Here is a 26869-nt window from a genome sequence, read left to right as displayed (position 1 = left end):
AATTAAAGGACAAGGTGCGAGATTGGTTACATTACGCTCAGATGCAAGAGGTCTTTAAAATGGATAAAAAATTAGGATTTCAGGTGGAAAAATCAAAGTTAGAAACAGAGCTGCTTGAACCAAAGACCAAGGTACTTTCAAGAATGTATAACTTGCTGCTTAAATGGAACACTCAGGATGAGATAGTCAAATCAGCTATGATAAAATGGGCGCAGGATATTGGATATAACATCATGTTTGAGGACTGGGAAAGGTTATGGACCACCGGAATAAAATTCACGACATGTAATGCCCTGAAGGAAAATATTATGAAAATGATATATAGGTGGTACATGACCCCAGTCAAGCTTGCAAAAATATATCACCTGTCTGATAACAAATGTTGAAAATGTAAGGAGGCTGAAGGGACATTCTTTCACCTCTGGTGGACCTGTCCAAAAGTGAAGGCCTTCTGGGAAATGATCTATAATGAGTTAAAAAAGGTATTTAAGTATGCCTTTCCCAAGAAACCAGAGGCCTTCCTCCTGGGCATTGTCGGCCAGAAAGTGTCAAAGAAGGATAGAACCTTTTTTATGTACGCAACTACAACAGCAAGAATTCTCATCGCAAAATACTGGAAGACACAAGATTTGCCCACACTGGAAGAGTGGCATACGCAATTGATGGACTATATGGAATTGGCCGAAATGACTGGCAGAATCCGAGATCTGGGAGAAGAAACAGTGGAAGAGGACTGGAAAAAATTTAAGGACTATTTACAAAAATATTATAAGTTATATGAATCTTAAGAACTTGCATGATTTGGAAAAATTTGCTTCAGCAATAAGATTTGATGATATGGGAAATTAAGTTACAATTATGAAAGGACTAAAGTTTAAGGTAACATTATGTTTATTTCAGGGCAATAGTAAATTGATAATAAGTATCTTAAACCTAAAATATAACTATCTGGAATTATAAAGGAATGCACGAAACAAGGTAATAATTTGCTGTTATCTTTATTGTAAAGAATGCAGGGTGAGGGAGATGTGGGGAAGTCCGGTTGGTTATGGAAAAATGTTTTGGATTGTTGGATTTCTTATTTCTTTCTTCTGTTTTCTGTTATCTTCCTTTTATATCTGACTATATATCTGTATATATGGGACGCGGGTGGCGCTGTGGGTTAAACCACAGAGCCTAAGGCTTGCTGATCAGAAGGTCGGCGGTTCGAATCCCCGCAACAGGGTGAGCTCCCGTTGCTCGGTCCCTGCTCCTGCCAACCTAGCAGTTTGAAAGCACGTCAAAGTGCAAGTAGATAAATAGGTACCGCTCCGGCGGGAAGATAAACGGCGTTTCCGTGCGCTGCTCTGGTTTCGCCAGAAGCGGCTTAGTCATGCTGGCCACATGACCCGGAAGCTGTACGCTGGCTCCCTCGGCCAATAAAGCGAGATGAGCACCGCAACCCCAGAGTCGGTTACGACTGGACCTAATGGTCAGGGGTCCCTTTACCTTTATATATCTGTATCTGGAAAATGTAATAAAAAATATTTATTTAAAAAAAAAGAACTACTACTATTTAAGCATTTGTGCCTGACTTCGCTGCTGCTGCTTTTTCCTCCTCCCTCCTTGTCCCTTTCCCCTTGTGTGTCGTGTTCTTTAGACTGCAAACCTGCAGGCCGGGACCGTCTTCTTCTAATTCATTTGTATGTTAAGTCACCCTGAGAGCTTTTGCTGGCTGAAGAGCAGGGTAAAAATGCTCTAAGTGAATAGAGTGTTCATGTAAGCACATGTATTGATGCAAATGGCATATTAAAGTGCATTATATTGGGCAAATTTGCTCTATAAAGCGATTCCTAAAGTATTCCCTGTATCCCGCCCCTCTATAGTACTGTAGCTGTTTACACAGAGCCAGCAGCCTTCCGGAAGCTTCCTTCCCTTTCCAGGACTGCTCCACAGCAGGGTTAAGCCGAGACCCATGGGAAGGCAAAAATGCTCCACAGGAATGGAGTGTAGCCTTCCTCTAGGCTAGGGAAACATGAGGAGCTTTTGAGGAATGAATTTCCACTACATCTGAGCTTCAGTTATATAGCCCATTGCCAGTAAGGAGCCGTTTATGTTATGCTGTTGTGTTGTGTTGTGTTGCGTTGCGTTGCGTTGCGTTGCGTTGTGTTGCGTTATGTTATGTTATTTTTGTTTGTTGCATTTATATCTCACCGTTTTCTTCAAGGAGCTAAAGATGGCATCCTTGGTTCTTTCCCTCCTGAATAAATCCCCACAACAACCCTGTGAGGTAAGCTGGGCTGAGAGCCACTGTATGCATGGAGATTTGAACCTGGCCTCCCAGGTCCAGCACTCTAACCATTATACCACACCACTAATAAAAATAATCCCCTTTCTACATCTATCTTACCACTGTCAATTGTGCTTGGGTTATCTATTTGGACACAGCGATTGCTTGCATTAAGATGTTTAAGTGAGGGTTGATGGGTTATTTTTTAAAATTTTAAACGCGAACTGAAAAATTCCTTTTGTCATAGTTGCAAAATAAACCAAAGAAATACCATTGCAATAATGATGGGGTTCTAACTGCTCACTTTTCTCCCAAAATTTAAGTGACTAAATACTGAGGGTGAAACAAGTTAGACAACAGAGGGCCGTAAGAGCCCTTCTGCTCTCTAGAAATAATTTGCCCTTTCCGTCTCTCATCCGAGGCTATTTGTAGCTGGCATTCGCTTCGGTGGCAAACATTTCTGCCAGTTCTTTCCTGGCCTGGATCCTGCATCCTTTTTATTTTCGCAGCAGGCTGGACGCAGGGACGGTGGGGAGGGGGGAGGAAGGGAGCCCTGCCATTGATTTCGACAGCTGCAATGACAGAGTCTTTCATTTCAACTTCCTTCTTTTTTTGCAACTCTGTGTAACTGCGCTCCGGCCTCATTCATAAACTGAGCTGGCAGCTGGCACTGTCTGCCGGGGGACTCGGAAGCGTGAAAGCCAGGGAAGATGCTGGCGGAAGCGCTTTAACCCTTCCTAATCCAGCCATCCCAGCTCCATCTTGCAGGTGTTTCTACTTGGCAGAGATGGGCACCAGCCATGGACATCATAAAGCTGCACACTCCGTTGCTTGTTTTCCCCGTCAAGTCCACAACAATTGACTACAGACAAGCCCAACAATCTGCACAGAGCATGTATTTTGCAACTGATAGTTACTCATCCCTCTTGACTATATATTTTTTATTTTTAAAAAGAAGACGAGAGAGAGAAAGAATTGGATGCTAATGACTTTTTCCCTTTGTTTCCGATGAACACTGGAGCATTTTCAAGGCCCAGCAGATAATATTCTCCCTTTCTCGTCTGGCCTCTGCTACAGGAACTCAATTGTCAAGCTTCAACACTGACAGCTGTGTTTTCTGCAACGGGCCTCCAACAAACCCCCCCACTGTGCAATATTTCCGCACATTGGACTATCTCACCAAGCCTTGTGGCTCCTGAATCTGCAGAGGAGATGGCAAACTGGCCACGTGCACCCCTAGAAGCAGTAGGGGAAGGGGCCGAGTTTGGTGTGGCGGACTATGGCAGCCCCTCTTCTCAAGCGTTGTAAAAGAACACGACACACAAGGAAAACGGGGTAGGGAGGGAGAAGGGGGAAAAGCAGGCTCAGGGAACATTTCTCAAATTTGCCGTTCTGAAAGAGAAGCAGCAGGAGTGGAAACAGTTCAGGGAGCTGAACAGAATGGCTGAGTCTAGCAAAAGCAGGTGGTGGGGCAGCAGCAGCACTCACCTGACCTCCAGGCAGTTGAGTGCATCCTGGCAAAGGGAGGAGCATTGATGACCCAGTGGGGAGGTTGGTGTGCCGCAGTGCAAATGCACTGGCAGGAACACCTGAGTGGCTCTGTCTATGCATTTGCACCGTGCCAGCCTCCCTGCTGTCCCGTTCACTCCTGACACTCAAGGGAGCTTCTGCCAGTCAGTGTTGACTATATTGAGCTTGGTGGACCAGTGGGTCTGGCTCAGTATAAGGCAAGCGTCCTGGGTGTAGAAGGGCTGGAGCTCAGTGGCTTTGCATGCAGAAGGTCCCAGGTTCAATTTCTGGCATCTCCAGGTAGGGCTGGGAATGTTCTGTCTGAAACCTCTAGAGAGCCTATGCCAGTCAGTGTAGACCAAAGGTAGACAACAATATGACGCTTCTCCAGACCAACTCCCATCAGCCCCTGCCAGAAAGGCCAAACATCAGACCTGAACGTGCACCACACCGGCTATCCCTGGTGTAGACAATACTAAACTAGCTAGCTCAAGGATGTGGCTTGGCATATAGCAGCCTCTCATTTTCCTTTGTGAATGGCAGAATAGATTCCAGCGCTCTTTCGCTACCCTTAGTCTGAAGACTATTAATTCCTCTCACGGATTCTCCAACAAAGGCTTGGCGGAAACCCAGCTCTCTGTTCTTCCGCCTGCTGGCAGGATCGCATTGTCAGAAGCAGCGAGATAGTCTCTTATCACTTTGATTGGCTAATCCCCCAATAATCCAAATAATCCAATTTCTCCAAATTTATGCCACAGCAACACACACACACAAGCAAGGCTGAAAAGATGGCATCTTATCCCATCAGTAATTTCCTGAGAGGCTTACGGTCATATCTGCACCTTCCATTTAAAGCGCTGTTATAGCACTTTAACAGTGGTAGTTTTCCCCACCACCAAAGAATCTTGGGAACTATAGTTTGTTAAGGGTGCCTGGGAGTTGTTAGGAGACCACCTATTGCTGTCACAAAGCTACAATTCCCAGAGTGGTTTAGCAAACCAATCTCTCTTCCCATGGAACTCTAGGGATTGTTGCTCTGTGTGGGGAATAGGGTGCTCCTAATGACCCTTAAAAAACTACAGTTCCCAGGATTCTTCAGTGGAAGCCTTGGCTTTTTAAAGTTGTTTACTAGTACTTCAGATATATGGTGCAGACATGGTCTGTGGGTCTAAATAGAAAGAACTACTTGATGCAAGAACAGAGAGAAATACAATTGTGTTTTCCTCTCTGTGTATCAGATGGTATGCATGCCATCACATCCATTAGCAAACTGAAGCTTCCAACAGCCCTGCAAGGTTAGCAAGCCAGTATTGTTATCCCCCCACAACACAAACGGGAGGTGCTGAGGCAGAAGGGCATTAATTAAATGCATTTATAGCCTGCTTTTTGTCCAAGGAACTCAAGGTAGCACAGGTGCCCCTCACCTTCACAACAACCCTGCGAGGTTGGTTAGGCTGAGAGAGTGTGATTGGCAAAGTCATCTGCAGCGGGAATTTGAACCTGGGACTTCTCAGTCCTAGCTTGACACGCTAACCACTACATCCCATTTTGGAGCTTGCGACTGAGGTGGAATTGGGAACTGGCAACTTCCAACCTCATCACTCCTGATCTCGGCCAGGAATTTTGGTTTAGGCCTGGTTCTCAAAACAGCCACCATGTTTCTTGACACAAGCGCGGCCATCTTTGAACATGGGCTGCCTCCTCTTCAGATTGCCATTATTGCACATGTGCCGTATAAACGAATCTCTCTGTCAGACACCCAGGTATTTTTGTTCCTTCTCGCTAAAGAATATGGGGGGAAAGGTCATCGGAAAGGGGGAGAGGGAAGCCCCCAGAACCACTTGTTCTGCCAGAGCTCTCTTTGAGTAAATCGTGAATAGCAATGGGACGCCGTCTGAGAAGGTCTCCGCCTTTTGCCAGAAAAAACAAGCCTCTTTCACTCAAAAAGCTCTCCAAGGGGGGATATAGTTAGCCTGAGGTCTGACTCCCTCTCTCCTCTTTCTTTTCCCCTCTTTCTCTCTCCCGGCTTCCTCTACCCTGCTCTGATTCATAACCAGAAACCGCAAATGCAAACATGAGGGCCATATTAGATGAAGCCTGAATGAGAGGGCCCCGCTTCCGCTGAAGTTGTGAACTCTTGTTTCCCCCCTTGCTGCCTGTCGCCCCTGGTTTGGCGGATTTGAGGTGGGTGAGGTGGAAAGTCATAATAAGCTGAGGTAAAAAGTGTGCCTGAACTAGTCAGGAGACATGTGTGTGAAGAAAAGCCACATTGTGGCGGGTGATTTAAAGCACAATGGGAAAGGTGTGGGGAGCTGACATTTCAGCCCACGCACTGAACTTTTACTTATTTGTTTATTTTTATAGGTTGCTTAGCCTTATAGGTTGTTGTGCCTCCGGAACCAGAAGTGAGCCTGCCTTTAAAATGAAAGGAGAAACACAGCTTTAAAAGCGGTTGCAGTTAGAAATGCGTAGGGGAGCAGGTCCAGCTCAAGATGTTTTGCCGCCTGAGGCAAAGGACAAGATGGCAGCACCTCGGCATCCCTCGGTTTCCATGGGCAAAAGCTGGGGGTGAGGAAGGCATTCAGCTCAGCTCATATTGAATGGCAAACCCACGTAACTGCTGCTTCCAGTAACAACACCTGTGCTGAAACGCAACCACCTTTTGAAAGCCGACACGGCAAAGCAGTTCTCCAGCCAGGTAATTTGTACAGAAAGGCATATATTGGGGGGAGTGTGCATAAAAATGTCTGTATTAGTAATAGCTGCATTCAAAAACCCATACTATCATGGAAAACTACTTTGCGAAAAATGTGTGTATAAGGCAGACCTGCACACGAATGTGTATATAAGTAGAAATTTGCACTAAAACGCTGGTGAGTTTTCAAAATGACTTAAAAAGATAATTAAATCCGTAAAGCAATGTCGAACAACAAGAACAACAACAACATTATCCGCCCAACAACAACAAGAACAATATTGCTGAAGTTGCAACAGTATTACCCACTCTTCAACCTAAGGTCCCAGGTCATGTTACAACAATTAAACCACAATGTTAAAAACATCTTAAAACAACTTACAGTCACAGAAATAAGGTGGGTTCTAAAACATCTGAAGAGTCAAAAAGCCAGAGTAAAGAAGAGGAGAATTGAGCTTAAAAGGCTGGAAAAATGGGAAACAAAAAAGGCAAAACAGATCTGCCGATCCCCAACAGAAATAGGCTCTACTGGAAGATAGCTTTTACATCAGACACTGTCCACCAACTGCATATGAGCACAGCTACCAATATGTGGACTTCAGTGGCCAAGCTCTCCTGATTCAGATTTAGCCACAGCTGACATACTTTGTGGAGCTGGTATATAAGACACCCCTAGTCACAGAGGCCACTTGGTCCTCCAATGACAGAGATTTATCCAAGAGATATTTATGGGGAGACAGATGTCTAGGTGAGATCCCAGCCACACATCATCTTAATTTCCCAGGGGGATCTAGACACACACAAATTAACATAAATACATTTTATGCAGATTTGTGCCATGAACCTGTGGCCGTAGCCCTTAGGTACCTAGCAAAGCCCTTGGGATGATCCGAACAAAGGACAAAAATGCCTAGGAGGCAAAAAGCCAAAGACTTTTTAAATCCAGTATAACAGCAAACTCAGTTCTCTGAGAGCGGATCCTTCACCAAGAAGATAGGAAGCTGCCTTATACTAAATCAGAGCATTGCTTCATCTAGTTCAGTACTGTCAACACTGACTGGCAGTAGCTTTCCAGGATTTCAGGCAGGGGTTAAATCCCAGCCCTACCTAAAGATACGCAGGATTGAACCTGGGATCTTCTGCATGCAAAGCAGATGCTCTACTACTGAGCAACAGCCCTTCCATTAAGACATAAGGAAGCTGCCTTATGCTGAATCAGACCCTTGGTCCATCTTGCTCAGTACTGTCTACACTGACTAGCAGCAGCTCTCCAGGATCTCAGGCAGGACTCTTTCCCAGCCCTACCTGGAAATATCAGTTGAACCTGAGACCTTTTGCATGCAAAGCAGACCATCTTAGCATGGAGCTATGGTCCATTCACAAATTTATAGGAATCTACTTTACACCAAGTCGAAGCATTGGTTTGACTAGCGAAACACTTCCAACACTGGCTGGTAGCTGCTCTCCAGGAGACATTGCCAGTCCTATCTGTAGATGTCAGGTATTGAACCTGTGAACTTTCTTTGCATGCAAAGCACATGCTCTAGCACTGAGCTACGGCCCTTCCCCCAAAACCAAAACAGCACCCCCAACTACGTGGTGGGGGCTCAAGGTTTGTGAACGCTCCAGCATTTCTCCTGAACAAATCAGAATATTTCCCACCCCTGTCCCACTGCCACTGCTTGTCAGCTCACATCCCCCATCCTGCCACCACCACTTGTCAGACCTCAGCATTCCTCTCCCACCATCCCACCACCACTTGCCAGCTTACGAACCCCCCCCCCATCCCACTGCCATCACCATTTGCTAGATTGCATCATTCACCCACGAGGAGGGCCGCAACTTCCTGACGTTTAACACTACAGCCCTCCTCACATGTATTTTGGTTCTGCACTCTTTTTTGTTTGTTTGTTTTATAAATTTTATTTTTTGGTTTTTCAAAAAAAATTTACAAACATGCAAATAACAAAAACACAAATCGCATACATTTCTAATACAGTGGAACTTCAGTTCCTGAACACCCCCATTGTCGTATGTTTTGGTTCCCAATACTGAAAACCCGGAAGTAAATGCTTCCGTTTTCGAACGTTTTTCGGTACCAGAACGTGCAATGTGGCTTCCGCTGAGTGCAAGAAGCTCTTGCAACCAATGGGAAGCCACGCCTTGGTTTTTGAACATTTTGGAAGCTTCCGGGAAAGATTTCGTTCAAGAAGCAAGGTACCACTGTACACATATATTCAACTTCCCTCCCCCCACTTTTTGTGGTTTTTTGAATTTTAATTTTCATACTGTATTTTCCACATTACTCCATCTTTAAGTTATTCTTTAGTTTCCCATAATAATCTGTTTAAATGCTACTTTTACGTTAGTCCTGCTAATGAGCTTATTTGGGTTCTGCGTTCTTTTGGTCCTCCTTGTCTGAAATCCTGGGACATCCCAGGATGGAATCAGAAGCCAGAATGGGTTCTGTAATTCTGTAATGTCCCAGTAAAAACGGGACAGTTGGGCACTATGGATTTGCAGAAGTACAAAATCATTTGTGGGAGTAGGAACAGAGTGAGAATGCTCAGTCCATCGCAGGATGCTGTCTGGTGGTTGGAAGGGGGAATGACCAGAAAACTGGGCAACGGAATGGAGTGTCTTCAAAAGGGGTTTGGCGGGCTCGCTGTGACCATAAGCAGGACTACTACATGCTACAGCATTCTGTTGCAAGTCACACTGGTTGTACAAAATGCAGAGCTCTGGCAGGTCTCCAGGGACTGGATTCAGACATGCAGGTTCATTGTGGGATTCTTGGAATGATTATACCATGGTGCCTCGGAAGACGAACGGAATCCTTTCTGGAAGCCCGTTCGACTTCCAAAACATTCAGAAACCAAGGTGTGGCTTCCGATTGGCTGCAGGAAGCTCCTGCAGCCAATCGGAAGCAGTGCAAGCCGCGTCGGACGTTCGGGTTCCAAAGAATGTTTGCAAACCGGAACACTCACTTTGTGGCGTTCGGGAGCCAAAACATTCGACTCACAAGGAGTTCGAGATCCAACGTATGACTGTCCAAGAAAACAAAAAAAAAGCAAGATTTATACAATGTAGTTTGTGTGCATTATTTTGCAGGGAGGAACAGAAAATGCTCTCTGGCTATTGTGGGGTTAACAGCAAAAAAGAGTTCGGGGGGGGGGGCGGCTTAGAAAACTCCTGAATGAGGATGGCAAGCAACCCTCCCCTCTTGACAGATGGCCCAGAAGCCAGTGAACTGCCCTTCTCCTCCCAGGAGACCTCCCCAACTCCTGTAATCTAATTAGATTTATATTCTGGGAAATTCAAGAAATGGTTGTGTTAAAAGAGGAGTAAATTGTGCAGGGTGGAGGGTGCTCATCCATGGGATTCAGGAAGAGGGCAATTAAATGCCAACAGGCTGCTCTAATCCAATTTGTAGGTCGACCCTACAAATTGCATCTCCATTTTAGAGGGATGAAAAAGCTGAAAAAGCTTTGCATGCCTGATGCCAAGAATATGTCTGTGTTTGGACCTAAGGATAAACCAGGAAGACCGTCATAGCAAAAGGTTAGATTATCATCTTCATTATTATTGGCATTTTTATGCTGCTATTTGGCCAAAAAACGGTTCCCAGAGAGGCTTACAAAGATCAGAAGGCAGCCAGCCCTCAACTTCAGTTTCACAATCTCAGAGACACAACACAAAAGAAAAAAGGGGCTGGGAGGGAGGAGGAGATAGAGGTTGACGTGGCCCAATCCAGTAGCTAAAGAAGGAGCAGCTGCACGAAATTCTAGTGCCTCAATTGGGAGGTGTGGCATTTCCACCTCCCTCCCAATCCTTTTTCCTTTTGAGTTGTGTCTTTTAGATTGTAAGCCTGAGAGGAAAGGGGCCATCTTATTATTGTTGTAAGCCCCCTTAGTTCCTTTCTCACCTGAAGGGTGTTCTGCCTCCACAATGGGCAGCAGTATGCCTCTTTATACCAGTTGCTGGAAAACCACAGGAGGGGAGAGTTGCTGTGGCACCCGGGTTATGCTTGTGGGCTTCCCACAAGCATCTGGTAGTCCACTGTGAGAAGCGAATGCTGGACTAGATGGACCATTGGCATAAACTTGGAGGGCTCTTCTTACACAAAAACATAAGGGAGAATGGCTCAAAAGCCTTCACTGGGGTGGGATCTAAACTGCCTATCTTTTTGGCTCATCTTTCTTCAAGTGTTTCTGAGTTGGCCCTCCAAAGCTATCATTTAAGACGCTCCACAGTCAGCTTCTTGGCTTTGAATACAAAGGTCTGGATTGCTGAAGCTGATCTCGAGCCAGGCCTAGAAGAACAGATTTCCTTTCAAGAGCTGCCAAGATCTGTCAAAATTGCCTGAACCACAGTGGCCAAATTGTGTGGACGGTGCTTCTGTGAGGTGGAATCCAGCTGACAAGCACTGGAGAGATGGGAAAGGGATTGCAAGAGAGGGACAGCCTATCTCAGAAAAGACCACGGGGGCCATCTAGTCAACTCCCCAGCTCAGTGCAGTTGCAGCAACCCTGCTGGCCATCCAGCTTGCTTCTCCACTCCCTGCTGAACCATGAGAGACCCTATCTTCATTGGCATGCGGCTGGCATTTGCAGATGCACACGTTTTTAGACAGAGATGCGTTCCCATGATGACTTGACCCAAGTCTCCTGTTTGAACTGCTGTACTGTTTTAATGGGATCGATTGACATGGGTGGTGCTGTGGTCTAAACCACAGAGCCTAGGGCTTGCTGATCAGAAGGTTGGCGGTTCGAATCCCTGCGACGGGGTGAGTTCCTGTTGCTCAGTCCTAGCTCCTGCCCACCTAGCAGTTTGAAAGCATGTCAAAGTGCAAGTAGATAAATAGGTACCGCTCCAGCGGGAAGGTAAATGGCGTTTCCGTGCGCTGCTCGGGTTCACCAGAAGCGGCTTAGTCATGCTGGCCACATGACTGTATGCCGGCTCCCTCAGCCAATAAAGCAAGATGAATGCCGCAACCCCAGAGTTGTCCGCGACTGGACCTAACGGTCAGGGGTCCCTTTAAGTTTAATGTCCCTCTAATCTCCAAGGGGTGAGAGAATCCACGGGCTCCAGGTACTTGCCCAGGTACAGTTTCTCTGGAATAAAATGGAGGGGCTCACAGCAATAACACCCCTAAAAGATCTAGCTTCTCCACAACAGCCAAAGCCGCTAGCTAGACAAAGGAACTGGTTGGGCAAGCTGGCTCTCATACGTTCTGCCACACAGATACAGGATCCCATGAACTGGAAGGGACTCAGGGCATTCTCCAGACTGATTCTCGCAAAGTCATAAAATCATTTTCATTATGGATGCTTGCTTTCATGTTTTCAGGACATTATTTTATTTCAGCTAATGTAGTGTCCTCCAGATGTTGTGGACTACAACTCCCATCACTCCTGACCTTTAATAATCCAAGTGGTTTAATTTGGGGAGTAAAAGCTCATGAGTGCAATAAGGCACTGTTTTCTGCTCTGCTCTGTATCCGTCACATGCAACCCCGTTTCCATTCTGCTGCAGGCTATCACCTGCCAAAAAGCTACATTATTTGCCTATCCCTGGGACGTGGCCCTCAGAAGGTTTCTTAGAAGGGAATGTGGCCCTCAGGCTGAAAACCAGAAAGGCAACACTGGATCACTCACACCTCACCTCTGACCTGGAGCCATATCCCATTGAGCCAGTCCTAGGAACTCCTACACAGCTTTGGTGACAGGCATCGGCTGATACACATCTTTCTTAAGTCAAAGAAAAGGAACTGCTGGTTGATCCAGAAAAACCTTCTTTCTCATTTTTCCCCTCAGCAGAGATTCCCACAGGTGGGCAGGGAGATGCACCTCTAATGATCACACTATATCATTAACGACCAACGGTGATTAACAGGTGGGTGGCTACGCCCGCCTGTCAAATTTGGGCCCATGAGACTGATCCTGATAAGAGTATCTGCATTGCATGTAAAAGATCTCAAGGTTCAATCTCCAGGCATCTCCAGGTGTTGCTGGGAAGACTCCTTGTCTGAAGAGCCGGAAGAGGCCTTTAATCAGGCCTTTGGCTGATTGACACCTGATGCCCTTTTAAAAGCTGTTGTGGGAGTGGGGATTATTGGGTTCTTTTTGTTTTTATTATGTATTCTGTGTTTTTTTATATTGTGATTTTATGCTGTGAACCGCCCTGAGATATATGGGTATAGGGTGGTATACGAATAAAAACAACAACAATAACAACAACAACAATGATGATGATGATGATGTCTCTCTGGAGAGTCAGTGTACACTATACAGTGGTACCTCGGATTACATACACTTCAGGTTACATACGCTTCAGGTTACGGACTCCACTAACCCAGAAATATTACCTCGGGTTAAGAACTTTGCTTCAGGATGAGAACAGAAATCATGCTCCGGCGGCGCAGCAGCAGGCCCCGTTAGCTAAAGTGGTGCTTCAGGTTAAGAACAGTTTCAGGTTAAGAACGGACCTCCGGAACGAATTAAGTACTTAACCCGAGGTACCACTGTATTGAGCTAGATGGACAAATGGCCTAACTCAGGATAAGACAGCTTCCTATGTCCCTGTGGCACAAAAGTGTTGGTTTAAGCAATCCCTTCTGCCTGGCTAGCTGGTTTGTCTACCTCTTTCATGTGGGCTGGACAGCGAAGGAATTCCCTTGTCGGAATCATCCAGGAAGTATCCACCCAGGGTCACAATGACCAGTGACAAAAGCGTAAGCTTTTGTTCAGTTCCAGCTGGTAACCTTATGTATAACAGGAAGAGAGGTCCAAGGGTAAGCAGAGTGCCTCACACAAACAGTTGAACAAGATCAGGCCCATGTAAATACCACAGAAGAGCATAGCTGTCAATTTTCAGATTTGAAAATAAGGGATCAGCAGCCTTACCTGTCCCGGGGACAGTCTACGGGATATCTAACAATCCAGGATAGCAGCAGGAAGCAGCAGGAAACGGCGCTGGAATAAGGGAATTTCCCACAAAAAAAGGGAAGGTTGACAGCTATGCAGAAGAGCCCTGTTGGATCTGGCCAAAGGCCTATCAAGACCTGCATCCTGTTTCCCAGTCAAGCAGGAACATAGGAAGATGCCTTACACCAAGTCAGACCATTGGTCGATTTAGCTCAGTGCTGTCCATACTGACTGACAGGGGCGCTTCAGGTTTTCAGGCAGGAAGTCTCTCCCAGCCCTATTTGGAGATTGGACCTGGGGCATTCTGTGTGTAAGCAATGGCCCTTCCCCTATAGAAGTGGCAGGGGGCCTTCCCCCCCCCTCCACGTGCCAGATCCTTATCAGTATCGGTCTTGAAATCCAAATTTGACCTGACCAGCAGCAGCTCTCCAATATTTCAGATGGGCAATCTTCTCCGGAAATGCTGGGAATCAGAAATGGAGAAAGCGTCGTTGCATTCCTGCTTCTGGGCTTTCTATGAACATCTGGCTGGCCACTGTGAGAACAAGATGCTGAGCTAGATGGGCCTGATGCAAGAGAGAGTTCATCTCCACTATACTGTCCTTGGGCCGCTTTAAAGCAGCATGTGATGAATCTATAGAGGATAAAGTTAGCAAGGGGTACTAGATAAGGTGGCTGCACACAGTTCCCACTTGTGAGCTTCCCATTGCCATCTGGTTGGCCAGTGTGAGAACAGGAGGCTAGACTAGATGGGCCATTGGCCTAATCCAACAGCCAGTCTATACCTTCTTGTGCTTATATCATCTATAAATCACAATACCATTGGAATTCAGCTTCCACAGTTGCCACAGGCAACAGCAATTTCCCCTGAGCTGGCAAGCCTATTCATGTGGATCATTTGTAACCATCAGAAGAGCCGTCAGCTCTCCCCGTTTGCCTCGCTCCATCTTATTCTCATCCCACCTTCAATTAACGACGAAACTGTCCTTCTGCTAGCAGGCCGAGGCAAGCCACTTACGATGACGGATCTTCAACCTGCCTGAATTGTTGCAGCTCCCTCCGAGACAGCGGACAAAGAGACAGCGGCAAGGAGGTTAACTGCAGCGAGAACCAACCTTGGGAGTGATCAGAGCAGAATCATCTTTCTAGAAGAGAGTTGTCTAAACCAGGGGCTGTGGAGTGGGGGGGGTCTCAAGGGCCTGAATGAGAGGCCTGGGGGCCACATTCAGGTCCCAGGCCTGAGGGTCCCCACCCCAGCAATATTATTATTATTATTATTATTATTATTATTATTATTATTATTATTATTATTATTATTACTATTATTATTATTATTATTATTATTATTATTATTATTATTACTACTACTATTACTGTCTTGCTTTCTTGCCAGACCAGGACTCAAGGCAGCTTGCACAAATTAAAACAACCCAGATAAAATATAAAAAGCTAAAAATCTATAAAAGATAATCATTAAAAAGTAATTAAACTCTAACAAAACCAAAACAATATAAAAAGAAATCTGTTAAAATACAAATAATAAAAACAGCACAACACTCTTAAAAGCCATTACCATAAAAAGCAGTCAGCTCCCAAAGGCCTGTTCGAATACAACAGTCTTCACCTGCTTGCAGAAGGACAACAAGGAGGGAGCCAGTCTAGCCTCTCTAGGAAGGGAGTTCCAAAGTCTGGGAGCCACCACCGGGAAGGCCCTCTCCTGCCTCCACACAAAGTGTCCCTGCGAGGGTGGTGGGACAAAGAGAAGAGACTCCCCCAAAGATCTCAGAGATCAAGCAGATTCACGTGGGAAGATACAGTCCTTCAGATAGCCTGGGCCTAAGCCATATAAGGCACAGATGTAAGAGAGGGTTGTGTCAAAGGCTTCCTGGAGTTTTGAGAAGGGTTTTGGAGGAAGATGGCATTGCTGCTGCCCTCAAACTCTAGGGTCTGAAAGATCCAACCCTACATAGGCTTGCATTCAGTATAGGAAACAGAACAGGCTGTCCTGGTCCGCCCTACGAGGACATGCCTGACTTTGTGAACTCCCAGGCCTGGGCAGATGACAAAACTCTTAGGGCAATCATGAGGAAAGAAAAATTAAAAACTGTACCAGTGCCGCTCGAAAAGGAAATGAATGGGGGGAGTTGTACGCCAGGCGCTGCGGCCCCATCTCCTTCCCATGGAATCGGAAACAAGGGAAGCTTTATGAGTGGGCTGCACTGTGGTATGTGGAGGAAAGTTTCAGGGGTCATCACAACAAAGCCTAACCCAGAGGGCATCTCCAGAGCTCCTTCCCAAATTCTTCTCGTCTCCAGTCTGGGGTGTGGCTGCACCGCTGGACCTCTGAGGAGCTTCCAAGCACAGAGCATCAACCGCTTCTCCTCCCGTTTCACGCTTGGGTTCTTCTCTCCATTTTTGGCCTGCCTTTCCCTTCTTGTGATCTGGCATGGGATTCTGTGCCTATGTAAGAGCCTTCGGGAGCCCCAAAGTGGGTCTGGTTTTCTGCAAGAGTCGTCCAGCTAAGCCCCACGTCAGGTTTCGGGGAGGTCCTTTGCAGTGTGCCCTGTGGCTGTGGGCATGCGGTCAGAGGCTGATTCCAGGACCCACCTATCTTGCAATGCCCCACAGCAGGGATGGAGACTGGCTACATCTTAGTGGTGTGAAGCTCCCAGGTTTGATACCCAGCACCTCCAGACTAAGCTAGGCGTGTCCCTTGCCTGAAATTCTGAAGAGCCCCTGCCACTCACTGTAAACAATAATAAGGTAGATGATTCAGTGTAAAATAGTTTCCCATATCCTTGTGTCTTTAGGGAAGGACCATGGCTCAGTGGCAGAACTTCTGGTTTGCATGCATAAGGTCTTAAAGGGAAAGGTAAAGGGACCCCTGATCATTAGGTCCAGTCGTGACCGACTCTGGGGTTGCGGCGCTCATCTCGCTTTAATGGCCGAGGGAGCCAGCGTACAGCTACCGGGTCATGTGGCCAGCATGACTAAGCCGCTTCTGGCAAACCAGAGCAGCGCACGGAAACGCTGTTTACCTTCCCGCCAGAGCGGTACCTACTGTATTTTTTGCACCATAACACTCACTTTTTTCCTCCTAGAAAGTAAGGGGAAATGTCTGTGCGTGTTATGGTGGGAATGCCTACGGATGGCGGGGGGATCTGCTGCGGTCGTGAGCAGAGGATCCATGGCTCCCCTTCCTTCCCTCCTCCGTGGCTCGCTTTGAAACAGCAAAGAGGGAGAAGAGCCGCTGAGTGGGGAGGAGCAAAGCGGGAGAGGAGAGGAGCCGCTTACACGAGTGTAAGCGGCTCCTGTCCGGTTGGTTCCTTTAAAGCAAGCAGGCTCTCTGTCCATCTCTCCTCCCCACTCAGCTCACTAAATAGCAGCAAAGTTTTTCAGCTCGCTAAGCCGGGGATGAGCGGGGAGGAGGGAGAAAAGCAGAGCCTGCTTGCTTTAAAGGAGCAAAGTGGGAGAGGAGAGGAGCCTTCTCCCCTTATACCCCTCTTCTTCATTATTAGCAGCATCCTTCTCCACCCACAACACGCGTGCTTCTTCTCCCCTTAAACCCCTCTCCTGCATGATTAGCAGCATCCTTCTCCACCCACCCCACGCATGCTTCTTCTCCCCTTAAATCCCTCTCCTGCATGATTAGCAGCATCCTTCTCCACCCACCCCACGCATGCTTCTTCTCCCCTTAAACCCCTCTTCTGCATTATTAGCAGCATCCTTCTCCACACACCCCGCATGTGCTCCTTGTCCCTTGAGTGCTTTTCCTTCCCTCGCGACTTAAAACGTGGTTACAAAGCATGGATCCACATGAATCCTCAGGATTTTTGCACTGGGTCACCCCAAATTCACCATCAGATCACATAGCATGTCCATGGCTACATCTTGCACCAAAAAAATCACGCACCCACTGTTGCCTGGGGCCGCAGTGGTGCAAAAACGTGGTAACAAGCATGGATCCACATGGATCCTCAGGATTTTTGCATTGGGCTACTCCAAACTCACTGTCAGATCACATGTCTGTGCCCATAGCATGAACCACAAAAATCATACATCCACTGTTTCGTTTAGAATATTTTTTTTCTTGTTTTCCTCCTGTAAAAACTATGTGCGTGTTATGATCGGGTACGTGTTATAGAGCAAAAATACGGGTATTTATCTACTTGCACTTGATGTGCTTTTGAACTGCTAGGTTGGCAGGAGCAGGGACCGAGCAACGGGAGCTCACCCCGTCATGGGGATTCGAACCGCCAACCTTCTGATCGGCAAGTCCTAGGCTCTGTGGTTTAACCCACAGCGCCACCCGTGTCCCGCATAAGGTCTTAGGTTCCACCAATATGACCAAGAGCCTGGATAGCTCAGTTGATGAGAGTGTGGTGCTGATAATGCCAAGGTTGCAGGTTTGATCCCCATATGGGGTAGCTGCATATTCCTGCATTGCAGAGGGTTGGACTAGACGATCCGCAGAGTCCCTTCCAACTCTACAATTCTATTGTATATGTTGGGGATTGAACCGGAGAGCTTCTGAATGCCAAACAGTTGCTCTACCACTGAGCTGTGGCCCGTCCTGTTAAAAGCTGCTCCCTCTGGGAGCAAAACTGGCTCTCCAGCAACCCCATCCTGAAAAGTAGAGGAAGTCTGGGCTTCCTTGCTGCTCTTTGAACTGCATTTCCTCCAGACCTGCTTCCAGAAGGCCACCCTGAGGCCAAAGTCTCCCGACTGTGCTTCCCTGGTTTATTTTCTTAGCCCACTTTCTGCTTCCCATCCCATCGCTTCAACCCCCCTCTCCCCACCGGCTCCTCTCTTCCTCTGCCTGATATCAGCAAGTACTTCCTTTCTAGGGACAGCTGTGGCATTGCAAAGTGCTGAAACCAAGTCATCTATCCCACTGAGGAAGGGCCTAACTCAGTGGTAGAGCTCTCCAGGCATTAGAGTTCAGGTATATCCACAGAGCTGGTTGGAGTGTGGGTTAGGAGTGGGTTTGGCCTGAGGATTGTCCTGTGGGCAAGACTGAGGGGCCTGGAGGACCATATTCAGACCCCAGGCCTGAGGTTCCCCACTAGTGGAATGCAAAATGCAATTCACAATGAACCATGAACTGCAAAATGCAATTCATTTATATATATATATACTGAAACCAAAATAAAACAAATCACAAAAGAAAGAAAAGAAAAGTTGAAAAGCAAAACATTAGTTCTGGAAGTAGGGATCACGTGAGTCGGTATGGAATTCAAAGGCATCAAAGTATCCAGGCATCCTTCTCTCTCTCTCTTTCTCTCTCTCTCATACACACCAGGGGTTACAATGTTCCTGCAAGTTGTCAAAACATGAGGATCCCCGTCCCCTCACAAGGCCAAGGCTTCTGCTACCCACATCCTTTATGAAGAGCAAATGCTTTTGCTAATGAATAAGGTGACCATTATCAAGTCCCGATTACTGCAAGGGAACATATTCTGCCTGCTGGGGATGGGGGAAAGAAGGGGGATTATCTTGCACGCCAGAATTACATAAATCTGTTTAGACTGGGCTAACTCTCTGCTTATTTAGGAGCTGAGTGATCATTTCCTCTTCGGCTCCGCCACCCCTGAATCGTGACATCACGCCCTAATCCTTTGTAATAAATATATGCTGTTATCCCAGCTCGGCCTCTGAGTATTTTGTCTCCCTTGCTTTCCACAGGCAGGCTATTAAAAATGGACCATACTTGGAAGCTGATGAGGCTCATGAGCCATTAAAGGGGAAATCAGAGACCAATATACATAGGACACATTAGCTTGTGTGTGTTTTCCCAGATCTAAATCCATCCAATTGGCTTTCCAGACCTTCTCAATAGCAATGAAGGCATGGGGCTTCGGTCAACGAAGTCCTACTCGGAGCAGACCTATTAAAATAACCCTGACATGGTAGAAATTTATGACAGAAGTTTAAAAAATACTGCATGCCATGGCATAGAGAAAGTGCATAGAGAGAAAAAGTTCTCTCTCATGACACCAGGACTTGTGGGCATTCAGTGAAGCTGAATGTTGGAAGATTCAGGACAGATTTTGAAAAGTACTTCTTCACAGGGCACAAAGTTGTACTTCGGAACTCATAGCCACAGGAGACAGCGATGGCCATCAACTTGGGTGGCTCTAAAAGAGGATTAGACACATTCATGGGGGAGAGGGCTGGCAATGGCTACTAGCCATGATGGCTGTGCTCTGCTACCACAATTGGAGGCAGCAATGAATACCAGTTGCTGGAAACCACAAGGAGAATTCTCTTGAGCTCAAATCCTCCTTTCAGGCTTCCCTTGGTGGCATCTGGCTAGCCACTGTAAGAACAGGATATTGGACTAGGTTGGCCACTGGCCTGATCCTGTTCCTTATTTCCATGCATTTCAGTGTGTTTACTCTGAGTAGGCCTGATGTTGGCTACATCCCTTACTTTTTCAGCCAGGGGCTTGGAACTGGAGAGTGATCAGCTGACAGCAGGCTGAGGGCTGCAGTCCTTGAGATTTTTATTTTTTATTCATCTTGTAACATTTCTATACCGCTTGATTAAGAAAACAAAACCGCGAAACAGTCTACAAAAAGAATAGAGCAATGAAATAATCGGGGGGGGGGAGTTTTTAAAAACTATTTTAAAAAACTATTTTAAACCTTCAAAAAAAATTAAAATCAACGAGGAGCTTAAACTCAGTTTAAAACACATGCCAACATTCTGCATGTCTGGTTAGGCTTGTTTTAATTTATTTATAAAAATATCTCTGCTGCCTTTTTACATTATGCGAATCGGCAATCTATACAATAACATGTAAAACACTGCTTTCAAAAGGACAAAATTATCATTAAAATATTGTAATCCGCCTCCCATCATCCCTGGGCGCTTGGCCATGCTGGATGGGGCAGATAAAGAGAACCATAGGTTCACCTCTCTCTGGTCTATGCTGACTGGCAGAGGCCCTCCAGAAGTTCAGACATTGCTTCTTTTCAACCCTGCCTGGAGGTGTTGCGGATTTCAACTGGAATCTCCTGTGTTCAAAGCAGATGCTCTTCCACGAAGCTACAACCCTTCCCTCAAGATAAGGAACATAGGAAGCCTTCTTGGTCTATCTAACTCCATACCGTCCGCACTGACTGGCAGTGGCTCTCCAGGGCTTTGATTTCCTCCAGTCCTAACTGGTGGGGCTGGGAACTTGGTACCTACTGCATGCAAAGCAGAGAGTCTCTTCCGCCGAGCTGCAGCCTATTCTAGCTTTTCCTTGCTGGGAAGATGCTCTCTGCCACCCCCTGCAGAAGTGTCCTCTGAAGCATATGCAGGAACTCCAGGTGATCGCTTGGGAACATAATGCAGCTGACAGACATGCAGAGAGGCAGCAGAGCAGCTGAAGAAGCCTCCATTAGAGGAGAAGGCTCCTGGGGTGCGGTTGTCACATTGGCGCTCTCTGCATGGCGTGAGAAGCATACGCGTTTGGCGTCTGTGGAATGGATGCTGGGCTACCTTTGAGATCTGTCCCTCTTCTAAAGCCACGGTTGGACTAGCGCCATAGTACACTGACCTACTGGCGTGGCACCAGGCTGTCTGCAAGGCTGCTTCGAGATGTTTTGCTTCCTTCCAAAACATAGATTTTGGGGAGCTTGGGAAATGAGAGTTGCTGGGGGCCGCCGACTCTTATCTTTTTTTAAAATATAATTTTTATTAATTTTTACATATTAGTTATCATTCATACAACAGAACTTCACATCTTATACAATCTTTTTGCACTTCCATCAGCCCCTTTGATGGTTTTCCGTTCTTATCACTTATTCTGTATTTCTTAAATTCCTATTGCCTTTAATTATCTTAACTAACAGTCCCCCTCGTTACCTTTTTTTTTTTTTTGCAATATTTCAAATAGTCCACCTTACAAAACTTCTCGCAAACCTACAAGTGTAATATGATCATCGCAATTACTCTCCAAATAGTCCATAAATTTATGCCAGTCTTCTGTGAATCTCTGGTCCCGCAGATTTCGAATTCTTCCTGTTAATTTATCTAATTCTGCATAGTCCATCAGTTTCATCCTCCACTCTTCCTTTGTCGGTAATTCTTGTTTCCAATTTTGTGTCAGTAATATTCTTGCTGCCGTCATTGCACATAGAAATCATTTACAATCCTTTCTTTTTATATCATCTCCTACAATGACAAGTAAAAATGCTTCTGGTTTCTTAATAAATGTATATTTCAACATTTTTTTCATCTCATTATATATTGTTTCCCAGAAGTTTTTTACTTTTTTACATTCCCACCACATGTGGTAAAATGTTCCTTCTCCTTCTTTACATTTCCAACATTTATTATTCACTTTACACATTTTAGCTAATTTAACAGGTATAATATACCATCTGTACATCATTTTCATCACATTTTCTTTTAAGGCATTGCATGCGGTAAATTTTAAACCTTCTTTCCATAATTTTTCCCAGGGGGCCCCTGACTCTATCAATTAAGCTGGAAGGTATTGGGAATGCAGACAGCAAACTGAGCACTACCAGGTCTTGGCCTTAAACCTGGGTGCCGGTGTAAGAGGACCAGATCAGCCCTCCCACATTCAAAAACCAAAGAAACTTCTTCACAGAGTGTATAGTTAAGCTACAGAACTCTCTTCCATAGGAGGCAGAGGTGGCTACGAACTCGGATGACTTTAAAAGAAGATGAAGCAAATTCACAGAAGACAAAGCTATTAATGACTATGCTCCGCCTTTCAGAGGCAATATGTCTCTGAACACCTGTTGCAGGGAACCATAGGAAAAAAGAGTGCTCCTGTGAGGGTCCTGCCCTCAGGCTTCTCACTGGCATCTGGTTGGCCATTGTGAGAACAGGATGCTGGACAATATGGACAATTGGCCTGATTCAGTAGGCTCTTCTTATGTCCTTATATTCCTATGAAAGGAGGGGCTATAGCTGAGTACTAGAACATCTGCTTTGCATGCAGAATGTCCCACATTCAGCCCCTGACATTTCAGGTGGGAATGCCCTCCCCATCTGAAATCCAGGAGAGCTGTGGTGAAGTCATCATAGATGCGCCTTTTTTGTGGTGGCTCCCTGATTGTGGAATGCTCTCCCCAGAGAGGCAAAAACATTCCTCTTTACCTAGGCCATATGGCTATTAAATAATCTATGGCCTGTGAAAAGGGATGGGGGAGTGGAGAAAGAGAGGACTGTTATTATGATGACTATTATGATAACTATTTTGTTCTTAGGCTGCCTGTCAGTATGCTTTTTATCACTGATGTTTTGTAATGTATTTTTAATGTTGTACACCACCCTGGGATATTTTGATGAACGGCGATATATAATTTTAAAGTAGTAGTAGTAGTAGTAGTAGTAGTAACAACAACAACAACAACAACAACAACAACAACAACAACAACAACAACAACAATACAGTGCTACCTCGGGTTAAGTACTTCATTCGTTCCAGAGGTCCATACTTAACCTGAAACTGTTCTTAACCTGAAGCACCACTTTAGCTAATGGGGCCTCCTGCTGCTGCTGCGCCACCAGAACATGATTTCTGTTCTCATCCTGAAGCAAAGTTCTTAACCTGAAGCACTATTTCTGGGTTAGTGGAGTTTGTAACCTGAAGCGTATGTAACCTGAAGAGTATGTAACCCGAGGTACCACAGTAATCGACCACTGGGTTTGTATCCAACTATGGTATATGCATAGTACTGTACACCCATTGAAATTTGTAGAAATTTGTATTGAATTGGCAAAACGCAGTTTCCTAAAGTCTTTGCTTTGCATCTCTGGGTTTCCTAACTGTGCATGATGGGGAGTCAGCAATGCTTTTGGGGTGACTGAGGAACAACTGTGGCTGCATTAGCCAGGCGACAAAAGGCGTCTGTGTGCCAACTGGATGACAGCATCAAGCGGAAGGGGAAAAATGCACTCCAAACAGGTCTTTCAAGGTAATTAGGTGTGTTTACCTGAGCGCAAACTATGCATGCCTCTACAAGGTGCACAAAAGGAACCAGCCTACAGATTGGAGGTTCCAAAATTTACGGGAGCTGCGGCACACTTCTCCCACCCTGAATTAAAACCCATTGAATTAAAGTTGGACGTTCTATTGCCATTTTTACCAGTGGCGTAGCGTGGGGGTGCCAGGGGTGCCGGCCGCACCGGGCGCAACATTGGGGGGGGCGCGTTTGGCCGGCCCTCCTCGAGGAAGCAGGAACCCCACTGTCCTCGGACCTCCTCCGAAGGCTGGCGGTGGGGCGGAGAGACCTCCTCCCGCAGCCAGGCTTCGGAAGGATGCTCCGAAGCCTGGCGGTGGGGCGGAGAGACCTTCTCCCCGCGCCAGCCTTCGGAAGGCTGCTCCGAAGCCTGGCGGTGGGGCGGAGAGACCTTCTCCCCACGCCAACCTTCGGATGGCTGCTCCGAAGCCTGGCGGTGGGGCGGAGAGACCTTCTCCCCGCGCCAGCCTTCGGAAGGCTGCTCCGAAGCCTGGCGGTGGGGCGGAGAGACCTTTTCCCCGTGCCAGCCTTCGGAAGGATGCTCTGAAGCCTGGCGGTGGGGCGGAGAGACCTTCTCCCCGCGCCAACCTTCGGAAGGCTGCTCCGAAGCCTGGCGGTGGGGTGGAGAGACCTTCTCCCCGCGCCAGCCTTCGGATGGCTGCTCCGAAGCCTGGTGGTGGGGCGGAGAGACCTTCTCCCCACGCCAGCCTTCGGATGGCTGTCCTGAAGACTTGTGGTGGGAGCAGTGGCGTAGCGTGGGGGTGCAGGGGGGCCTGCTGCACCTGGCGCAACATGGGGGGCGCGGAAGAGACTCGAGTGCTAAAATCCACGGGTTAGGGGGCGCAAATTACTTGCCTTGCCCCGGGTGCTGAGAACCCACGCTACGCCACTGATTTTTACCATCTGAAAGATTTACTTTTACAGCGCCAAAGGTGCAAATGATCTACCCTTAGATGAACCAGGTCAGATCATGTTCCTAGTCTGAGTCACAGCTCTGAATGGTCTTGGTTGCTTGATCATTCCAGCTGCAAATTCCAGTGTGTTGATGTTGCACTTTGACAGCAAACTAAAATTTCTGAGAGAGACCCCGGTGTGAAGCAAAGTTTGCAAAGTTTGGCGTCATCAGAGTTGGGCTCAGCAGGGAACTGGGTGCTTGCTCATTCACAACTTAGAAATCTGTGTGTGCTATCTGTCGTGCTTTGCTGCTTCGGGAGCAGGTCACACTCCCTGCCCCAAGCCTAATGACTCAGGTAGAAAGGCTGTAAAGCAGATTCATCTGAGGACAGGTAATTCTGCTGAGTCTTTGCAGTAAGGAAAAGAACAAAGAGCTTTGCAGCACCTTGAAAAACTTATTGTGGCAAAAGCTTTTATAGCTCTGCTTTGTGTGCTTCTTGAATTGTTAACCTCAGTGGGAATGTTTTTCCAAGGCAGAGGGGGAATGCCAAAAGGTCAATAAACCCCAAGGGATATTCCACAGGGCAAAATAAATTACAATGAGATCCAGTCAAAAGACAAGTTCCAATCAGAGTAGGTGTGGCCCGCTCCAAAAGATGAGGCAAAGATAGCATATAGAAACACCTAGAGAGGGACCATTAATTTCTGTACAGTGAGCCACACCCAGTCCCTATTGAGCCTGGGCTTGATAGCGTCAAATTTTGCAAATTATATATCCCAACTCAGCAGCTCAACTCAAGAGGCTCCCTTTGAAAAAAATTATGGATGCATATGGAAGAGAAGGTGCCTCATTTTTGCTGCAAAAGGGGAAAAGCAAAATAGTGCCCTCACCCTCAATTCCACCTGCAGAATCTGGCTGGGCTGGCAGATGAATTGTAGGGCTTTCCTAGATGGTTGCTGTTTTCAGGTGGGATCCATTCACAACCCGGCAGATTTAGGCCACACATTTTCACACATTTAAAGCATGTGGCTTCTCCCAAATATCCTGGAAATTTGTAGTTTAGTGAGAATTGCCAGCACCCTTAACAAACTGCAGTTCGCAAGTTTCTTTGGAGAAGCCATGTGCTCTAAATTTGCAGTATAGACAGCTGATTGGGAGGTCTTGTGCAAAAACCCTGCTTCCCCCAAAATAACAGGCTTTCTGCAATAAGGAAAAAAGCAGGACTAGTACATGATTGGACACAACATTCTTTAGCTTCCCCAAAAATACATCATTAAATAGCAAACTTTATATAATCTCCCTGCAAAGAAATAAGGATGGAGGCTCAATAAATGGACCATCTGGAAGTGCCCTTACCACACCTGAAGACTATTGTTATTATTATAATCTATTATATTTATATACCACCTTTTCTTCCAAAGAGCTCAAGGTGGTCTACATATTTCTCCTCTCCTCCATTTCATCTTCACAATAGCCCTGTGAGGTAGGTTAGGCTGAGAGAAAGTGACTAGCCCAGGGTCACCCAGTGAGCTTCATTCCTGAGTGGGGATTTGAACCCTGGTCTCCCAGGTGATATAGGACAGAATAGCTTAGGTGGGCAGCTGCCTCACTCTTAACTATGCAAGAAGCAACTTGTCTTGAGGAACCAGCTCAAAGCATCTCCACACAGTGCCATGAGCCTCTTTTTCGTGATGCAAGTCCACCTCAACCCTGACTGGTCCAACTGCGCATGACTCAGAGACACAGAAGAACGACCCTCATCCAGCAGAGGCTGATGGGAAAGGCAGCAAGACACACGAGTCCTGAATTGCACAGCAGACAGGCATTTGGTCTCACCAGAGCTACAAGAGAGGAGTCTACTGGATCAGACCCATCTCGTCCAGCATCCTGTTTTCACAATGGCCAACCAGAAGCCCCTCTGGAAAGCCCACAAGCAGGACCCACGCATAACAGCACTATCTCCCCACTCGTGATTCCCAGCAGCTGGCATTCAGAAGCATACCGCCGTTTCTTCCTTAACGAATTACTCACAGTGCCCAGCTTGAAATGACTTGCCACAGATCATGACATATATATGAGAGGAGGGGATCATAGGTGTACTGTTTCGGCGGGGCGATTAAAAGAGGAAATGGATGTGTTTTCACCTGAATCGGTGACACAGATGATTTAATGAGTTTGATGGTTTGTTGCTGTTTTTCCCCACCCCCTTTAATTGCACGAGATATTAAAGGATGTATCACCCCGAAAGAATGTTAGGCAGTCATCGAATTCTGAGGGATTTCCCTTTCAGTCAGCACTTGCTGGGAGAGCCAGCCCAGCATCTGTTTCCAATGTGCTGGAATGTGTGGAGTCCCAGTGCCTCTGAGAATGTGCAGTGTGCGCGTTTCTGTCACTTCTGAGTAACCACAAACAGCCCAGAACACCCGGGGTTGAGAACGCCCCTGGGGTTTGGAAACGCAGGCCTCATGCCGGGAAAGGTTCTCCGTTACAAAAACCAACAGAGATAGAGAATATTGGGCCACGAATCGGACTGTGGGGATTGTGCTTGCAACAATGGGGCCCTAATGAATAGCCCAGCATCACTCCCAG

At 46.6% G+C, this 26869-nt stretch overlaps 1 protein-coding gene and 1 long non-coding RNA gene across 9 annotated transcripts in view; one reads left to right on the top strand and one right to left on the bottom strand.

Annotated features, from left to right (window-relative positions):
- The window catches only part of ACAP3 (ArfGAP with coiled-coil, ankyrin repeat and PH domains 3), a 158671-nt gene that overhangs the window by 122879 nt on the left and 8923 nt on the right, over positions 1–26869 (bottom strand). The window lies entirely within an intron of this gene.
- Positions 4661–14679, top strand: LOC308591170. 2 transcript variants are annotated; one of them, XR_014010018.1, is made up of 3 exons: positions 4661–5541; positions 6143–6476; positions 11841–14679. It is a non-coding gene; the product is annotated as an uncharacterized lncRNA (long non-coding RNA). The 2 variants fall into 2 exon arrangements; XR_014010019.1 differs by lacking the exon at positions 4661–5541 and having other exon boundaries at positions 5552–6476.

Source organism: Podarcis bocagei, assembly GCF_964188305.1.
Source record: "Podarcis bocagei genome assembly, chromosome: 7".
Lineage (NCBI taxonomy): Eukaryota > Metazoa > Chordata > Lepidosauria > Squamata > Lacertidae > Podarcis > Podarcis bocagei.
This window is presented reverse-complemented; position numbering and strand designations above follow the sequence as displayed.